Genomic DNA, 11277 nt, shown 5'->3' with positions numbered 1-11277 from the left:
TATAGTGTTTATAGATATTTTTCGAGTCCTTCACACAAGCGTGCAGCAACCCTTAAATATGCGCGTTAACCTTTTCTTCGTATTCAATTTTTATCGCCTCCGGCCTTTCTTTGCGATTGTGACCTTAGAATGGCAGGAAAAACTGTCAGAAGGCACCAACATTGAGTTATTATTGACCAGAAAGGTGTACTTAGCGAGGTCGAAATATTGAAAATCTGTTAAGGAGTGCTCGTTTGAACGTGTGACTTTTTTTCAATTTTGATACCAAAACATAAGCAAACTATGCAAGTTTTGGTTCTACATACATAGATTGAATTAGGTCGAAAAACTCAAAGCAAAATAAGAAAGAAGACATCTTATAGAAAATGTAGATGCAACGACTCCAAGAGTTTCATCAAAGTTATGCTCATATTGATAAGTTGGGTCCAAGCATCTAATAAAAACAAACATCTCACAATTAGCTAGGATTATTATAGCATTTGAAAAAAAGCTTGGCCGAAAAACTAGGATTTGGAATAAAAAACTGAATCTTAAAATTGTCTAAAATAAAAGCATGGGAAAAGTATGTAGAGCTAACCTTTTCAAAAACTATTTTCTATGTATTGGGTAATTATTGGCTTCTCGTGGACAATATTTTGGGGGTATTGTATATACATAGCTGTTTATATTGTATCGTGGACGCGTACAGGGGTTTCCAAGATCGGAATGAAAGACGCAGCAGAGTGGTAGAGGTAGTTTTTTTTTTTTCTTAATCCGTCGGCCTGCCAGCTCCGAATGAAGCACGGACAAAAACCACCTAATATTTATACCCAGCGTGTACTCTCAACACAGAGAGGTCATTGGTTGATGGGTCGCGGGACCTTATTGGTTGTTCTGAGGCCTTTTTGAGGTGATTAGCGCTAGTAAACCAGTGGTTGACGAGCGCCAATTACATACATAACCTCTATGTTACAATATTGTAGTTGCTTCATACGAATAAGCAGTTTTGGAGTACTGCACTACCGCAGTCGATATGGAAGGCAATTGATTAGGTTAGTGTATACTTTTGCTTTCTTAAAAACAAATCACCAACATTTACTATATAAAAGTTATTTAGAAAAAATTTCACCCGTAGCTCAAATTTTTATTACGATATATGTAAATCTAAGAGAGGATAATTACTACTTTTGAGTCCTTTTTTTATGATATACATACATATGTATGTATTACAATATTTCAAATTAGTGTTGTGCTAGTTGATAGTGATTTTGGAAAGGATTTGATTTGCATATTTATTAACCATACTCGAGGCTATTGTCAACTCCACCCCCCTCACGCTCGCCCGGCCATCCACGTTTTAAAATGAGCATGTAAATGTGGATTCTTGAACTGAACGTGAACTCCTGATATATATTTTTTAATATTCGCAATTGTCCATGTAAAAATCATACTTTTCCGTTCATATAATATATATAATTTATAATTATTATTGCTTCAGGCCACGTCACAAAAATAGTTGGCAAACCTACTTATGCAAGTGTACCTACAGTGAATAGTGAACCCAACTATTCAGATTTTCATCATTGTAAATTAAATCGGAGCTGGCTCCCGACCAAGGTCAAATTAAATTTCGAGCAGAAAGGGTTAAGGTGGAAGACAATGGGTGTTTATATACACACGGGACTCTGATCTAATTCGTAATAATAACTAACGAATCCGAGGTGGGACTAACCACTGAAAATTAATCATCACAGCCTCACATTATACACGGACGCGCGCTGCGCTACAAATATCCAATCCAATTATACAAATGTGAAATGTGTACAGCACGTCGAACGGATAAACATCCAAATGGACGCGAACCTATGTATGTATGAATGAACATCAATGTTGATGAGCGAAAAAAGATTTATATGCGTGGGCGTCGACGATCCATTATCGCGGTGAGACGATCGACTCATGCGCATTACCCCAATTTCATTCCTTTTTCACAAGCTTTTTTTTTAATGTTAAGCACAGTACATACAGAGAAAATTGTGATATTAAATAACTCGCATATATCGAGTGGTAAACTTCTAATGAGAATATGGGAAAAAATTGAATGAAATCGCTAATATTTTATACGCGGCGTTCTTTTCGCGTCGGTTTTACAATTAACTACACGCAATGTGAAACTCGTGCAACAAACTGTTATGGTTATATGAAAGGTCATCACTTTCTGTCATGTTTCTTTGTATACAAATATTAACAAAGGCAACAAATAGTGTAAATGAAATTTGTTAAATGAAACATCTTATACATATATGTACATATGTATAAAAGGCTTAACTTTCTGAAATAAAGGCGCATATTATAAGCTATCCAAAATAAGCTGACAGAGCGATTGAGACGCCATGAGACACGAAGCGCGCTCTGGTGACGACAGAGGAGCGCGATGCATGCGCGCGGTCGGACGTGTTTTTTGTACAGCTACAAGTACGAATTTTCGAGTACCTGTGCCACTAATATATTATAATATTTCAACATGTTTCAAAGAAAGAAACTGGAAGACTGTTTTACATGCAAAAAAGACGAAGTTAAGCTCTGAAGTAAATAAATAATTCATACAATCGCGAGCGCACTTGTTCAGAACAGATGTTTGTTTTGCATCTGTCTTGTCCGAACCAGGAGCTATGTACATACCTGATATACATAGCTCATACCTGATATACATAAATAATATCTAATGAGAAACCATTTAGACTAATATCCATCAATTATTACAATCCACAAACAATTGAAACAAAAGCACCAAAACGATAAACCAACTTTTCAAAATTACTTTCAGCACAAAAATGTATGGTTCCATTATTTATTTGTGGTCATCATCATCTACATATAGTCATTCACCATCCACTGCTAAATGAAGGCCTTTCCAACATGCCTCCACTCGTCTCTGCTTTGCACAACTCTCATCCATCTCGCCCCACATTTTCCTAATTTCGTTTACCCTTCTTCCTTCCTTTTACATTCTTCCGGATACTATTCTAGCACTTTTGTGTCCACCTTTCGTCCGTTCTTCTAGCCACGTGGCCCGCCCATTGCCATTTCAATCTCTTCACTCTATCCACTACCCTTGTCCTACTTCTCACGTATTCCGCCTCCTATATTTCCTCGTTATGCCAAGCATATAGCGTTCCATACATTTAGTGAATTGGACTTAATGTTGCAACTTGGCGTTCAATGTCTAAGTTTCACATCCGCACGTCATCACTGGCAAAAAACACACAGATCTAAGATATTTTACTTCAAGCAAAGTGGTTTTTTTGATTTAATATAATCTGACAAAACGAGTCTTCACCAAATTTTCACCTTCTCCAAATTTTTTGGATTATTAAACTTTTTTTTACGATTATATTTTACCGTCGACTTAGCGGACCCAATTGAAATTTCTATCGGCGGCTAAACCTCGCAAAATGACAAAGTTTCAAAGCGATCGGAAGAATGTAGGAAGTTTGTCAGACCAATTGGCGAAGTGAAACTAATAAAAAAAAAAGGCATTTATTCGCCCAAATGCACTCCATCCTTATATCATACTTCTCTTTATTTCTTTTTCTTTACTACCAGACATTTCTGTGTCCTGAATATAAATAATTAATGACTATTCTATCATCTAATCTACTTTGTGTACGCAATTTTATTTGGTTTGTGGTAACTCTTCCGACTTTGATCGACGGAAATGTTGACGGGCGTTGCCTCAGTGTGGCCCCGGCTTGATGTTCTATTCGGCCACCGGGACAGGTGCGTTCAATGTGTAATTGAAGCGAGCAGGTGTAGGCGACCATCGGGGTTCTGGCAGCTGTCGTCCGGGGGACCGACAGTTGCGCATCTTCAGATGAGAATTCCTTGATTAATCCTCTGAAAGATCGGCTCCTGAAAATTCCGACACCCTCGGAAATAAATTAAATTTCTCTCCATCTTCTTCTCTCTATTTTTGCGGAAAAGAGAAATCGCCCTTCTTTCTTTGTGCGATTATACAATAAATAAACTCAGCGGGTGATCGATCGTTAAGCTGTCGGTGGTCAAAGAGCGAACGCTCTGCAGATTTGTTATGTTGTATTTGTTGTACAGCGAACGACTATCAATTTCATCACTTCAATTTCAAAAACTTAACAAGTAAATCCGATATCTATAAAAAAAAAAAAATTTGAATTTCAAAGCAAAATAACACATATTAACTACGTCACAGACCTACATGAATGCTTCGAATTAGCAAAATATGAAAATTAGGTATTTTTTTTTAAATCGTTTTGTGAATGTATGAAGATCTTCAACATCGTTAGAAATTGAAAAACGTCATGACTTTCCGCTGCGTTTCTCCCTATCTTTGAAAGCGTGTTGACAATTATGTACACATACGCGCGCTTTGGCTGACTGGACCCGGTCGATCCCCTATGACGTCTTATCTGTTTCTGTCTGTATTTAAATATACAAGTTTCTGCATATTATCTAATATCGGCTGTGTTTATATACAAAAATTATGTAGTTTGACGTCGAACTGCGACTCTCTGCGAGGGTACATTTAAAATAATGTACGTATGTACATTTAAAACGCAATCATAACACTTAGTTGCTTGGTGAAAATTGTATGAAATCATACAATATCTGGTAAAATAGCACTACTGGTATTTTCAATATGAGCCGTAGTATTTGAAAGTGCTATAAATGCACTTTCAATAGATGCTGAATAACTTGAGATAAGCAAGAGAGATAAGAAAGGAGATACCAATTTTACAAGGACCGTTTTAATGAAAATCAAAAAAATTGACAAATTCTGATAAGAAACGATCGAACTGGAGTCACAAGGTCTGGCCAGCAGCGAGACTCTAGTGGGACTCGAACCCGTGACCACTCAGCTCGAAAGCATAATATGCTAATCGCCAAATAAAAAATTACCACCTCACTAGCAAAAAAAAAAAACCGCGTGTGTAAACGTGCCATTAGTTAAATATGAAATGATATTTGGTTAGACGATTAATGTCTACGGGCTGGGTTTAATAATTCCAGGACCGAGCTCCATTGTTATTTTTCAATTAATTAAAGAAAACTCACACGTAATGGAAGGGCGGATAAATTTCCCGATTCTAAACTTTGACTTTTGCGATATTGAGTGCGCCGAATATTAATTGGCGGCTTAGAGAAAATGGCAAGGCAAACCTTTTGATCGCGGCTGTTCTGGAATAAATTTTAAGGATTTATTATCGTTTCGTCGGAGATGTTTAGAATTCCGGACGAGCCTCCGCTATGGCTCCATCCGGAAAATCTAATTTCTATTAGGACGACAACAATGAAGTGCCGAAGTCGTCAATTACGCGAGAATTTCCCGCCCCTTGGGAAATTCCCCGGTTTGACGGCAAATTTGCGTAAGATACACAAACAAACAAAAAATTGTGACTATCTAAACGTGCATTAATTAATTTTATACACAATGCTTCAAACGAAAGCGTTAACATTTACGATTCAGTCCGAGTCGTTATGCACAAAGTGATATCTGAATCGTCCATGTTTCGAAACTTTTATTTGAAACGCCTAATTAATTGGCAACAGTAAGCAACTTGCGAATGTGAGTAGAGATTTTATATGCAAATTTGCGATTTATCCGTGTATCGTGCCAGTCTGTAAATATTTATTATCAATAGCAGTGCATAACGTTTCGTATTTTAAAATCCCTAGTTTCACTTTCATATTTAATCAAATCGTATTTTACAATTACACACTATAATTACATTCGTCATACATAATGCGACTAAAATTTCAAAACTAGTATGTTTGAGACTTTACATATCTGATGTAAAATCCATCAAATCAAATGAATGATCAAAAGAGATGGTAAGATTACATTATGTAATTAGTTGCTTACAAGTACTTCGTACGAATTAGAGATTGTAATTATGATATAAACACTTTTTTTTTTATATAAGCTCTACTCACATCGACTGAAAAGCTCACATTTTTCATTGCGTATGTATTATTATAAAAATAAAATCAGAACCGTTTCTATTACACTACAAAACCTAATTAATATTACATTTCTAATCAAAAAAGAAAAACTAAACGACAAAATCATCTATAGTTACTGTTAAAATATCAATTGTTACATACAAAAGAAAAGCTATCCACATTTACTGTACAATATTAAAAAAACAAATGTTGATTAAATTTGTAAAAAAAGCGATAGTGATATACAAATACTAATAATAAATATATACAGATATAGTAATTATATACATATCTTGCGCATAGAAGTAATATAAGTATAGAAAATGGTGAAAAAGGCATAATAATAAATTATTATATTTGAATTCATCTTACTTTTCTTGAAAGCGTATATTTGTCGCTATTATGCAGCATTTTTTTTAAACACCATTTCGCTCTGGCATCTGCAATAAGCACAATCGACTGTGAGCTCTTTTAAAAAAAAGTGCGTTTTTTTAATATTAATAATTGAAATATCATTAAAAAAAAATACTATGACGTTCATGTAACGCCCTGTCGTATAAAAATAGTCAAATAAACGGTGGCGTATGTGTGTGTGTGTGTGGGATTTTCGCGTATAAAATAAATACATAGATAGGGGTGATCGGATAGTATGTGTGTCACCAGGTGTCCATCATGACGGAAGCATCTGGACCAAAAATAGCAGACCAGAGCCGCTGACGGATATAGATTGACAGACCAAACCAGAGAGTGAGATGGAGTGAGATCTTCGAGCTGAACGACTACTGCTGGTTTTCGTCACTGAGCATCCATATCTTACCACTTACGCATGAGTAAAATTAAATCAAAAATAATCTGGACCGGTTCGAAAGATTTATCGACGGGAAGGCACCGGGGTATTAAAATTATGGGCACTGCGCGACTGACATGACCAGACTATACCTTGACCAAAAATATTCAAATGAGCCTATCCACAAAGGTATATTGTTCTAGAACTTGTTGGTAGACTAACATAATGTTTTCATAATGTTTTCATAATGTTTTCATACGTAAACGTAGCGTAAAATGAAGAAACATACAGACGAGTCTGCTACGCTATAAGAAAACCCAAATAAATGTACATAACGTGTTAATCTGTATGTTTGCACAAAATTTTATAACTAGAGGTAGGATCAAAATACTAACAATGGTAGGAACAAGCTACTTTTTTTAATGATTATCAAAAATGTTCATTTATAGTGGAATATTCAGAGGTAAGGGGGGTCAAGTCGAGGTATAAGAAAACAATCAGGTAGGTTTCAGATCTTTCAGATCTGATCTAGATGCTCTTCTGGTGGTCTTGAGACAAACCCGCGGATTTTTATACATGTTTGTAAGCCGCGCGGGTTTGGTCGTTTAGTCAAGCTCGCTCATTGGTCGGTGAGCCCAGCACTCCGATTGGTCGATGGGTCAGGCTTTCTGATTGGACGAGTGCCGCGCGCTAATTGGGCAGCCTGTACTGATCGTCCTATCTTTACACAACAATAGCTAACTTCAATTGACTAGACGGTGAGATGAAAAATGCAAGATACCGGCATAGCTCAGACCGGCAAGTGCACGTAAGCAGCCGTACGAAAATGACTTTTTGGTATATTATATATGGACACATTCACATGTTCCGTAACGTGTGCGTGGCGTAGACGTAACAGCAGTAATCTATTAATATTATACAGCGGTACATGTCATTGTAGCGTATGAAGCTAAGCCGGTTTTCTTTGGCCACTGTGGAAATATTCACGCATGACGTGAAGTCATAGTAGTGAGTGCACGCGTATTAACGAAAGTGCGTATATGAATATTTTCGTAAACGTCATTGTGACTATATTTACTCAACGATATGACGCAAGCAATATTATGCCGTATCGTCGCGATCTGTAATGTGTGTTTTTTAGGTATATAAAACACACATTACAGAGTGTGTTTTAATTTGTCTGAACGTGCGCTGCTGTACAGTATGAATACACCTACATACATGCCCATATAGAATATACGCTTTTCCGTGCACTGATGTGCCGTGCTTTTGCCTTGCAGTACTGGATAGTAAAAATGGACGTTTTTTCAGCCAAGATTTTGCGATTAATTTGGAACATACTCGCGAGCATATCATTTTATAACTTAAAATTTTTTTAATCCAATAGTCAAACTCAGTATTTTAATACGATATGGTCACGAGTGTGCTACAAATAAATTGAGATGTTAGAAACCGCAAAAATTCCCCTTCCTCTGTTCATTGATTTTGTTGTAAGCGAAATATTACTTCCCAAGTGAAATTTCATTTTAATAGTTTCAAAATCACACTATAAATTGAATTATTTAGTAAATTAATTAAAATGCGCCGCAGACGAAATTTCTTTTAGAATTAAAATTTTAGGAAAATATTCAAATGGCAAGGAATAAAAAGAGACTAAGTCTAAATATTACAAATTTAAATATTCCGAATGAAATATAGATCTATTAAATTGATTTATTTTTAAATGCCCCTTTAATGATTTATGGTCAAAGCCCATCCTACCTATATATATAGCTCTCTATAGCAACCCCCATCCCCACTTAGTGACGGTTGGACGGTCACCACCTACCCACGCCTTTATAAATCAGTTTGGTTACGACCCCTGACAAGTAAGTCGACAACTAATGAAAGAAAATCGTACAGCAAGTTTGCAGAATTCATAACCCAAAGCCATATTCACACGCAGCCAGTCGTTAGGCTGACCCAAAATTATTTCCATACACATATTATACGAAATATATTGTCATTTAGAAACGACCATACACACATGCATAGTATATAGCAGTATCAATTATCATTAAACAGAAAAAGTTCTCTAAGGTATTAAAAACACATTTGCGATAAGCCAAAGTAAGATTGCCGAAGTAATTTTCGAAATATACAAAATCACTCAAGAATGTAAACGTCCACAAGAGCAATCACACCTAAGTAACCTTTTACATGTGCAAATACATTTTTAGTCATTAATATGACAGAATTTTTAAGTTCAAATACGAACATTAAAAACAAGATCGCACTCAACAGGTTTGTGACCACTAATGACACGCAAAGGTAATGATAACACGAGCTCATTTTTCACGTAACACACGTTTCGCTGACATGAAGAGGCTAACAATGTCAAACTGTGATAATGATAACAATGTCAAGCTGATTATATTAGAGAATGTTAAAGTTAATGCACTCGAATAGGCATAAAAAATATATAAATAATTAGTAGTTTCGAAACGTTCTTTTTATCCACTTTTCGTTCTAAAAGGCAACGGAGAAGCACTAGAGTGCCTTTTCAAGGATACTTCTCAATGGCAGACGGCATGTCAAATGATAAGAGGTTGCGCTTGAAAACAAGTGTGCCACTTTAAGAATGATTCAAATTAATTTAACCAAGCGTTAATTTGGACGATGCGAGTTCGAGAAAGCAGAAAATAGACGCTTTTGACAGCGAGAAGAGCTAATGTCTCCATCCTGCGAGAGCTGAGGGTTGGCGACAGGCTGTCATCCATCTATCTCAGGTGTATCCTCCAATTATTGGGCATAACATGAGGCGAGACCAGGACAACCTGGAAAAATTGTCGTTCTAGGAAGCGTTGAGGGAAGCATAGGAAGATCCCCAAAAAGATGAAGTGATTAGGCAGGGCTACTACTTGGAAAACTGTCTTGTAGCTGCGGGATGTCGGGAGGGCTGGAGGACCATGACAGGCCACATTATGGATGTCTGAAACAGTATGGGAAAGTCACAACCCTCAGACATGAGGAAAACGACGATAAACAACCAAGCATTGCCAAACATTTTGCTTAAATTTCTCAACTATCTTCACACGATTCCTATTAACCAGCTAAGATTTTTTTATTTTTATTTTATTTTAGTTCATGTAACATGAACACTTGCCTTTACAGATCGCTCCAAAGCACCCATACAATACAATACAATCAATATGCTTAAGCATTTCTATACAATGCGAATTCATACAAACATCCAGTGACATCTATGGTTAAATTTTTGCAGTATTTTATAATCAAATTGGCGAACCTCAAGACGCTGAATAACTTGAGAAATGAAAATCATAAAAAATGTCAAATTTTGATAAGAAACGATCGACCTGGAGTCGACTACAAACCAAGGTCTGGTCAGCAGCGGGACTCTAGTGGGACTCGTACCCGTGACCGCTCTGCTCGAAAGTATAATATGCTAACCACTAAAGTAAGGTGAGATCGTATAATTTGAGGCTTTACTGTTTGAATTTGAATTTGCCAACTGGTAAGCCTAGTGAAATAAACTAAAGAGGTATCAAACGTTGTTTAAAGATAACCCGTCAAAATCGCATACATATGTATCATATTACATATTAGTAAATAGGTTTTTGAGCTCTTTTTCCTATTATGCTTTAGATTAACATTAGAATAATATAATACTGTGATTACTAACCAAATTAAATTAAATTGTAAAATAGAAAATGATCAGTAGATCAGTAGCTATTAAAATAGATATAAGATGTATTGTGAACATAATTTCGTAATAATAAAAAGCATTTAAAAATCAAAAAACATATTAGAAAATAGTTCAGGTTATTGAAGGTCAATACAGAAATCATCAATGTATCATGTTTTTAAAACGACTGGTTTTGGTCTCCAACAAATCGGCAACATAATTAAAAAGATCTTACTGTGGAAACCACATGTTTAATATCCTTTCCTATTCAGACGTTTCAGTATTAATAAAATCTCTACAGACCGCAGATAGAAGCAAAAAGTGTCAACATTCAAATACGAACACATCAAAAGAACCTTCCCTCAAGTACGTAATAACAAACATAATTTTGAAACATACATATGAGCCGTTATATTTGAAGGTGACATAAGTCCACTTTTCTTAATTTCTTAATATAATGTTTAGCATTTAACAATATTTAAAAATACTGGTGGCCTGTCATACGTTTATTCTGCATTTCCGAGATTCTGGACATATCGAATTAAATTAATAAATGATAACAATTTATGAATTAAGTCAAACAGAAACAGTGTTCTTGGAACTGAAAATTGGACTTCCGCCACTTTCATATATAACGGCTCATACGTTATAACACAATTCCACTCCTCTGGATTGCGAACTGGAATAATTTCGCCACAATCCGCGACAAAATAAAAGATAAATTTCGCCGGCAAGCAACGGGCGGCAATTTAAATAGCCACTCTCTAGCGAGCTGCATACGATAAGCGTAGGCGAGTGTTTATAAAGACAAGTTGGCAAAATTCCCGAATCAATGCATTCGAATGCA

This window comes from Arctopsyche grandis, chromosome 9 (genome assembly GCF_051622035.1).
Source record: "Arctopsyche grandis isolate Sample6627 chromosome 9, ASM5162203v2, whole genome shotgun sequence".
NCBI classification, from domain to species: Eukaryota; Metazoa; Arthropoda; class Insecta; order Trichoptera; family Hydropsychidae; genus Arctopsyche; species Arctopsyche grandis.
This window is presented reverse-complemented; position numbering follows the sequence as displayed.